Raw genomic sequence first — 7,710 nt, 5'->3', positions numbered from 1 at the left:
CTGTGTGCCCTGGCCCTCACCAGGCCCTATCCCTCACCCCCATCTGCCCTGGCCCTCAACACTTCCCATCGCCCTCCCCATAGGCCCCAGTGCCCTCGCCACCTCCCATCCGCCACCATGTCTGCCCTGCCCCTGGCCATCTCCCATCCCATTCCCCTGTCTGCCCCACCCCCCTGGCTCAGCCTCATGGAGTTTCCTTTCAAGGCAATATTGAATGAAGTAGCTGAGTCCCACCTCCCCTGCCCCTGGGCTGGTCATGGGGACAGCAGGAGTGGGCACCACCCCTCGGCAGCATGGGAGGGGTGGGGAAGAATGGGGCTATAAGAAGAGGGGCAGGGAGCTAAGACCCCATCACTGGGGATCTGGTGTGAGCATCTAACAGTGAGTGACGGCACCTCCTCCTCTGGCACCATGGAAACCCTGGTGAGTCCCCCACCTCCTCTTGCTCCATGGAAACCCTGGTGAATCCCCACTGCCCCTCATCTCCTGCCCCAGGGCAAACCTTGTGAGTTCCTCCTGCCTCCTCTTGCCCCACGGAAACCCTGGTGAGGCGTCCCCCCCACCTCCTGCTCCATGTAAATCCTGGTGAGTTGTCCCTGCCTCCTGCCCCATGGAAACCCTGATGAATCCCCATCACCTCTTCCTGCCCTATGGAATCCCAGGTGAGTCCCCCTTTTCCCCCCCTCCTGGCCCATAGAGCCCCAAGGAAGACCTGTCTACCATTCACACCACACCCCATCAATCTCCAGGGGGTTATCCCCTGACTCCTCTCCTGTCTGTGGCACATAAGGGGTTAGGCGATGTGGGTTGGGGGGCTCTGGGTCTGTGCCCAGGCTCAGGGGTGCTGATGCTGTGGAGTTCTGTGCAGGTGCCAGGACGGATGCCCAGAGCTGGACTCCTGCTGCTGCCCCTTCTTCTCTGCTTCGGGACAGAGACTGTCGAGAGCACCAAACCCACGGCGCTCAGAGAGATTGTGGATCATGTAGATAAGTGAGTGAGACCCCAGTGGGGCATTTCCCATCTGGCTGTGACCCCTCTGACCTCCCAAGGGGGAAATGGCATTGGTGGCTCAGTGCATGGCATAGCTGGGAAGAGTGATTCTGGGGTAAGGGGGAGCTGGGGCTTGGAGCTGGGAGGGTGATTCTGGGGTACAGGGGTGTGGGGGTCTCATTACTATTGTGAAAAACTGGTTGGAAACTGGAATTCCAATTCCCTCAGAAATTCTGAAATTTCTATTTTCTTTTCAGTCCGAAGTGGTACTAAAATTTGAAAACTTCCATGGATTGGGAATTCCAAATTTTGTTTTGGAAAAATTAAAAATAGATTTCAGTTGGACCATATCTGAATATTTCATTTCAGTAAGGTCAAAATATTTCCATTTCAGCTATATAATATAATATAATATAATTATAATATAATATGAAAGTCCAGATGTTTTCACTTGTATATTATAAACAGCAATATAGAATCATAGACTTTAAGGTCAGAAGGGACCATTATGATCATCTAGTCTGACCTCCTGCACAATATAACAAAAGTAAAAAAAAAATAAAGTCAAAACCAAATGTTTCAATCTAAACAAATTGTTCTGATAATTTTTCATCCGAAAATTACATAAAATTGATGTATTCCCTTGGAACGTTCAGATTTTGTTGAATCAGCCTTTCCCTAAGGAAAACTGCTCTGTCAGAAAAAATTTGAGCAGCAGTAGTCATGTGCTTGCTGTACACTCCCTTTGGAATAAATGAGGACCAGATACCTTGCACCCAAGACTCTTTAAAGAACTGGCCTGTAGGATAAGTGCCCCCCAGTATTATCAGGGTGAGGAGGTTAGATTTGGACATGGGCGGCTGAGCATTAGCATGAATATTCATGATAGTGCTCTAATAGGACAAACCACCATGAACCTGGCTTTATTCTCACCCTCTGCTCTGGAGGTTGGGGGCTGCAGAAGGGGTGGGGGGTGGGGGCTCAGCTTAGAGGATAAAGATCTGCAGGGCTAACCCTGCCCCAGAGGTGACATTTGTGCTCCCCCAAGCCTATGCTGTGTCCACCCAGAGCAAGATTCCCTCCCAGTAGATGGTAGCTAAGGCGAAGGTGCACTGGGCTGGGAACCAGGAGCTCTGCTCCCAAGTCTCCTGTCTAGTGCACATCACAGCCCTTGTTACTCATTTGTTACCTGCACACTCCACCCACCTTTACCCTTCCTTGGGCTCAAGGCATAACCTTGTTAATTTAGGCACCCCCGCGCTTTCCCAGTTCCTAGGGCTCAGGGAGTAATTTTCTGCAGGTTTGCGGGGCCTTTTACCAGTGAAACCTCTATTTATGAACAGCTACCAAAACAGAATACACAGGGGAAGCAGACGATGCTCACCACTCCCAATAAGGCAGACGGACTTTTCCTGGTGGCCAGTCAGTGTCAGGTCATCTGGGGCTCCAGCTGCTGCATTGAGGGCTGGCAGGGTGCTGAGGGCTAGCGGCTCTGATCTTGGGCTATGCCTTGGAGTTAGCATCCAAAGAACTTCCTTACTTTTGGACCCCAGTTTATATAGTGAAACTTGAGTCCTGCTTAGCTGTACCTTACCCAATGGTAAACTAAAATACTACAAAATTGTGTTTTTCACCAACCCTAGCCCATTACAAAACAATTTTTTACCCAATCAGACCCCGCCAGCTTAGTTGATTTAAATCTTGCAAAATTAGTTATGCACCAGACAGAAACAATCCAAGAACCAGACAGAGACCGTATAGATAAACAATAGAGAAGTGGGGGACTATAAGGGCAAAACAATAGAAGTATCAATTGAACAATGACAGCTGCTGATAAATGGTTTCTTGTCAGACCGCTGAACGCTGTCAAACAAAGTTTACTTTAAAGATCTTAAGAGCTGGTGATGGTGGGGACTATTAGGACAGAAATGCCTCCTTCACAGCCCAATGTTACATTGTTATTTTATAACGTAGAGGGGACGTGAGGACGTGACTCTCTGTTTCCTAGCTGCTCCCGCCACTAATTGCTGAAAAAGGCCTCAGACCTTACAGATTCATGCCCTGTCCTCAGCCAGCCATGAGCTCCCCCCGACCCTCCCCAGTCCAGCTGCACAAGGCCACTTCAGGCAGAGGTGGGACGAGAACCCAGCTCTCTAAGAGGGCAGACACAGAGCTTTTCACAGGGAATGTGTCACATATAGGTGCCATTGTTAGCCTCCCTTTAACCAAAGTCAGTCCCCTCCCAGAGCTGGGGGGAGAAATGGGGGGGGGGGGGCGCCTATCTCCAGTATTCTTCAGCTCGCCAGCAAATCGCTGTGTGTCCCGGGGCCAACTGTGTGTCACGTCCCCCTCTTGCGGTGGCGCCGCATAAAAGCTCCGGTTTGCTCTTGGAGCTCAAGCGGTAACGCTCGGCCCTGGGGAGCTGACGGACCAAATCTCACACCGTGCTGATGATCCCCGGGGGGCACCTATGGCAGTTTCTTCTTAAAACCGCCCTCCAAGTTTATTTCATTCTCCCAGGGAGCAAACATCCCTCGACCCAGGCTGGAGCCCTGAGAGCCTAGAAGCGGCCAGTGACAGCACCATGTGCGACCCAGCCCAAGTTTGCCGCTCAGAGCTGGGGGCAGAGCTGTTCAGAGCCCCACATCTCCTGACTGCCCTTCGCTTTGCCTTCCCTTAGGGATGGGTTGGCTGTTGAATATGCCTTCGCCGTCAGCCTGGAGAAAGCCACTTGTGAGAATCCATCTGGTCTGGAACAGGTGCTGCCCAGGAACAAGCTGCAGGACATGCAGGCGGCCATCAAACAAGAGGGCGGCCTGCAAGACCCAGACAAAGGAAACATTGTGGCTGCCCGGATGAAGAACAGCCCCGTACAGAAGCTCCTGGTCCGGACCTACAACGAGAGAAGCTGCCTGATCTTCTTCACCATCCACTCGCCCTGCGCAGGGACGTGCCAGCTGGTGAAGAGGCCCCACAACATCCTACAGATGGTGAGCGACACCTTCCGCCCCATCGACCACAACTACAAGGCCTTTGTGTTCCGGCAGATCTACCGACAGGACCGGGACCTGGGTCCCAAAAGCCTGCTGGAGGCCTGGCACCGGCTGCCCAATGTGCCCCTGCTGCGCTGTGACACCAATGGCTGCAGGGACTGCAGAGGCAATGACCCCAAAACTGACACCAACGCCTGCCTGGATGAGCTGCAAGCCATGAGGCAGCCTCTGCACCCACCTGGCAGGGGGCAGGAGAGAGAGCAGGGGGAAGAGGGGAGAGCAGAGGATGTAGGGGAGAACAGGGGGCACCTTTGGAGGGCTGGGGAGATGGTGGGGCACGGGGCACCATTGGAGGGTTCGGTGGATGGCAGGGCAGAGGGCTCTGTCGTAACACTGGGGGAACGGCCAGACATTGCGGTCCATCAGAAGCGTTGGAAACGGCAGTGCAGGTGGCAACAATGGCAGCAAGGGAAATGGTGTGGTGGGGGGCAGAAAGGGCAATGGGGTAGGAGGCGCCTTTGGAGGGCTGGGGAGATGGTGGGGCAGGGGGCACCACTGGAAGGTTCGGTGGATGGCAGGGCAGAGGGCTCTGTCGTAACAGTGGGGGAACGGCCAGACATTGCGCTCCCTCAGAAGCGTTGGAGATGGGGAGGCGGGTGGCAAAAAGGGCAGCATGGGAAATGGTGGGGTGGGGGGCAGAAAGGGCAATGGGGTAGGAGGCGTCATTGGAGGGTTGGGGAGATGGTGGGGCAGGGGGCACCATTGGAGGGTTCGGTGGATGGCAGGGCAGAGGGCGCCGTTGTAACCCTGGGGGAACGGCCGGACATTGCGCTCCGTCAGCAGCGTTGGAAACGGCGGTGCGGGTGGCAACAATGGCAGCAAGGGAAATGGTGTGGTGGGGGGCAGAAAGGGCAATGGGGTAGGAGGCGCCTTTGGAGGGCTGGGGAGATGGTGAGGCAGGGGGCACCATTGGAGGGTTCGGTGGATGGCAGGGCAGAGGGCTCTGTCATAACCCAGGGGGAACGGCCGGACATTGCGCTCCCTCAGCAGCATTGGAAACGGCGGTGCGGGTGGCAACAATGGCAGCAAGGGAAATGGTGTGGTGGGGGGCAGAAAGGGCAATGGGGTAGGAGGCGCCTTTGGAGGGCTGGGGAGATGGTGAGGCAGGGGGCACCATTGGAGGGTTCGGTGGATGGCAGGGCAGAGGGTGCTGTTGTAACCCTGGGGGAACGGCCGGACATTGCGCTCCGTCAGCAGCATTGGAAACGGCGGTGCGGGTGGCAACAATGGCAGCAAGGGAAATGGTGTGGTGGGGGGCAGAAAGGGCAATGGGGTAGGAGGCGCCTTTGGAGGGCTGGGGAGATGGTGGGGCAGGGGGCACCATTGGAGGGTTCGGTGGATGGCAGGGCAGAGGGCTCTGTCGTTACAGTGGGGGAACGGCCAGACATTGCGCTCCCTCAGAAGCGTTGGAGATGGGGAGGCGGGTGGCAAAAAGGGCAGCATGGGAAATGGTGGGGTGGGGGGCAGAAAGGGCAATGGGGTAGGAGGCGTCATTGGAGGGTTGGGGAGATGGTGGGGCAGGGGGCACCATTGGAGGGTTCGGTGGATGGCAGGGCAGAGGGCGCCGTTGTAACCCTGGGGGAACGGCCGGACATTGCGCTCCGTCAGCAGCGTTGGAAACGGCGGTGCGGGTGGCAACAATGGCAGCAAGGGAAATGGTGTGGTGGGGGGCAGAAAGGGCAATGGGGTAGGAGGCGCCTTTGGAGGGCTGGGGAGATGGTGGGGCAGGGGGCACCATTGGAGGGTTCGGTGGATGGCAGGGCAGAGGGCTCTGTCGTTACAGTGGGGGAACGGCCAGACATTGCGCTCCCTCAGAAGCGTTGGAGATGGGGAGGCGGGTGGCAAAAAGGGCAGCATGGGAAATGGTGGGGTGGGGGGCAGAAAGGGCAATGGGGTAGGAGGCGTCATTGGAGGGTTGGGGAGATGGTGGGGCAGGGGGCACCATTGGAGGGTTCGGTGGATGGCAGGGCAGAGGGCGCTGTTGTAACCCTGGGGGAACGGCCGGACATTGCGCTCCGTCAGCAGCGTTGGAAACGGCGGTGCGGGTGGCAACAATGGCAGCAAGGGAAATGGTGTGGTGGGGGGCAGAAAGGGCAATGGGGTAGGAGGCGCCTTTGGAGGGCTGGGGAGATGGTGGGGCAGGGGGCACCATTGGAGGGTTCGGTGGATGGCAGGGCAGAGGGCGCCGTTGTAACCCTGGGGGAACGGCCGGACATTGCGCTCCGTCAGCAGCGTTGGAAACGGCGGTGCGGGTGGCAACAATGGCAGCAAGGGAAATGGTGTGGTGGGGGGCAGAAAGGGCAATGGGGTAGGAGGCGCCTTTGGAGGGCTGGGGAGATGGTGGGGCAGGGGGCACCACTGGAAGGTTCGGTGGATGGCAGGGCAGAGGGCTCTGTCGTAACAGTGGGGGAACGGCCAGACATTGCGCTCCCTCAGAAGCGTTGGAGATGGGGAGGCGGGTGGCAAAAAGGGCAGCATGGGAAATGGTGGGGTGGGGGGCAGAAAGGGCAATGGGGTAGGAGGCGTCATTGGAGGGTTGGGGAGATGGTGGGGCAGGGGGCACCATTGGAGGGTTCGGTGGATGGCAGGGCAGAGGGCGCCGTTGTAACCCTGGGGGAACGGCCGGACATTGCGCTCCGTCAGCAGCGTTGGAAACGGCGGTGCGGGTGGCAACAATGGCAGCAAGGGAAATGGTGTGGTGGGGGGCAGAAAGGGCAATGGGGTAGGAGGCGCCTTTGGAGGGCTGGGGAGATGGTGAGGCAGGGGGCACCATTGGAGGGTTCGGTGGATGGCAGGGCAGAGGGCTCTGTCGTAACACTGGGGGGACGGCCGGACATTGCGCTCCGTCAGAAGCATTGGAGATGGGGAGGCGGGTGGCAAAAAGGGCAGCATGGGAAATGGTGGGGTGGGGGGCAGCGTTGGGGGCGTGGGAGATGGCGTGGCTGAGGGGGCCGCTGGAGGGTTGGGGAGATGGCGGGCCATGGGGTGCCTTCGGGGGGATGGGGGATGGAGAGTTAGGAGGCTCCATCGGGGGGGGGGGGGGTTACGGGACAGGGGGCACTGTCAGGGTTTGGGGCACTCAGCACCGTTGGAGTGTTCGGGGACATGGGTGGGATGCAAGGGATTCGGGGGCGGGGTAAGACATTTCTTCTCTCAAGGCCTGTAATTTTGAGGAGTCCCCCCCACCCTGAATGATTAACACCAATAAAAGTGTCAGAGCATCCTGGGGCCTCCTGTCTCTGTCCATGTGTCTGTCTCCCTCCTCTCTGTCCGAGCGTCTGGACTTTACACAGCATGGGAGGCCTCCCTGGCAGTGCCCCCTTCATCGGGCCAGGCCTGGGCCCCCACTTTTTGCCTGGGGCTCCCCCTGAGCCCTGACCCTGGCACAGAGCTCACCCCTTTGGGAGCGAGGCAGGGCAGCCTTTGCCAGACACCCAGCTCGCTATGGATCACCCTGGCCATCTGCTGCCATCTGCTGGTGATGTGAGGTAGACACATGAAAAACACAGTGGGCAGACCCCAGTTTGCACGTTTCCTGCCGGCCCACCCCGGAGGGCAGCTCAGCAGAGGCTGAGAGGGGATCGGGGCAGATCTGCCCTGTGGGCTCTGGGAGGGTCCATGAGATTGGCTGGCACGTGCCATACCACGAAAACTGCTGGGCAAAGCG

General features: G+C 57.6%; 1 long non-coding RNA gene across 1 annotated transcript; it reads left to right on the top strand.

Moving 5' to 3' along the window:
• Positions 1-314: 314 nt before the first annotated feature.
• LOC142069883 (uncharacterized) lies at positions 315-6,933 on the top strand. Its single transcript, XR_012665852.1, has 3 exons — positions 315-423; positions 869-990; positions 3,671-6,933. It is a non-coding gene; the product is annotated as an uncharacterized LOC142069883 (long non-coding RNA).
• Positions 6,934-7,710: the final 777 nt, after the last annotated feature.

Source organism: Caretta caretta, chromosome 23 (genome assembly GCF_965140235.1).
Source record: "Caretta caretta isolate rCarCar2 chromosome 23, rCarCar1.hap1, whole genome shotgun sequence".
In the NCBI taxonomy this organism is placed as follows: domain Eukaryota; kingdom Metazoa; phylum Chordata; order Testudines; family Cheloniidae; genus Caretta; species Caretta caretta.
Note: the sequence above shows the minus strand (reverse complement) of the source record. Positions and strands in the feature narration are given on the sequence as shown.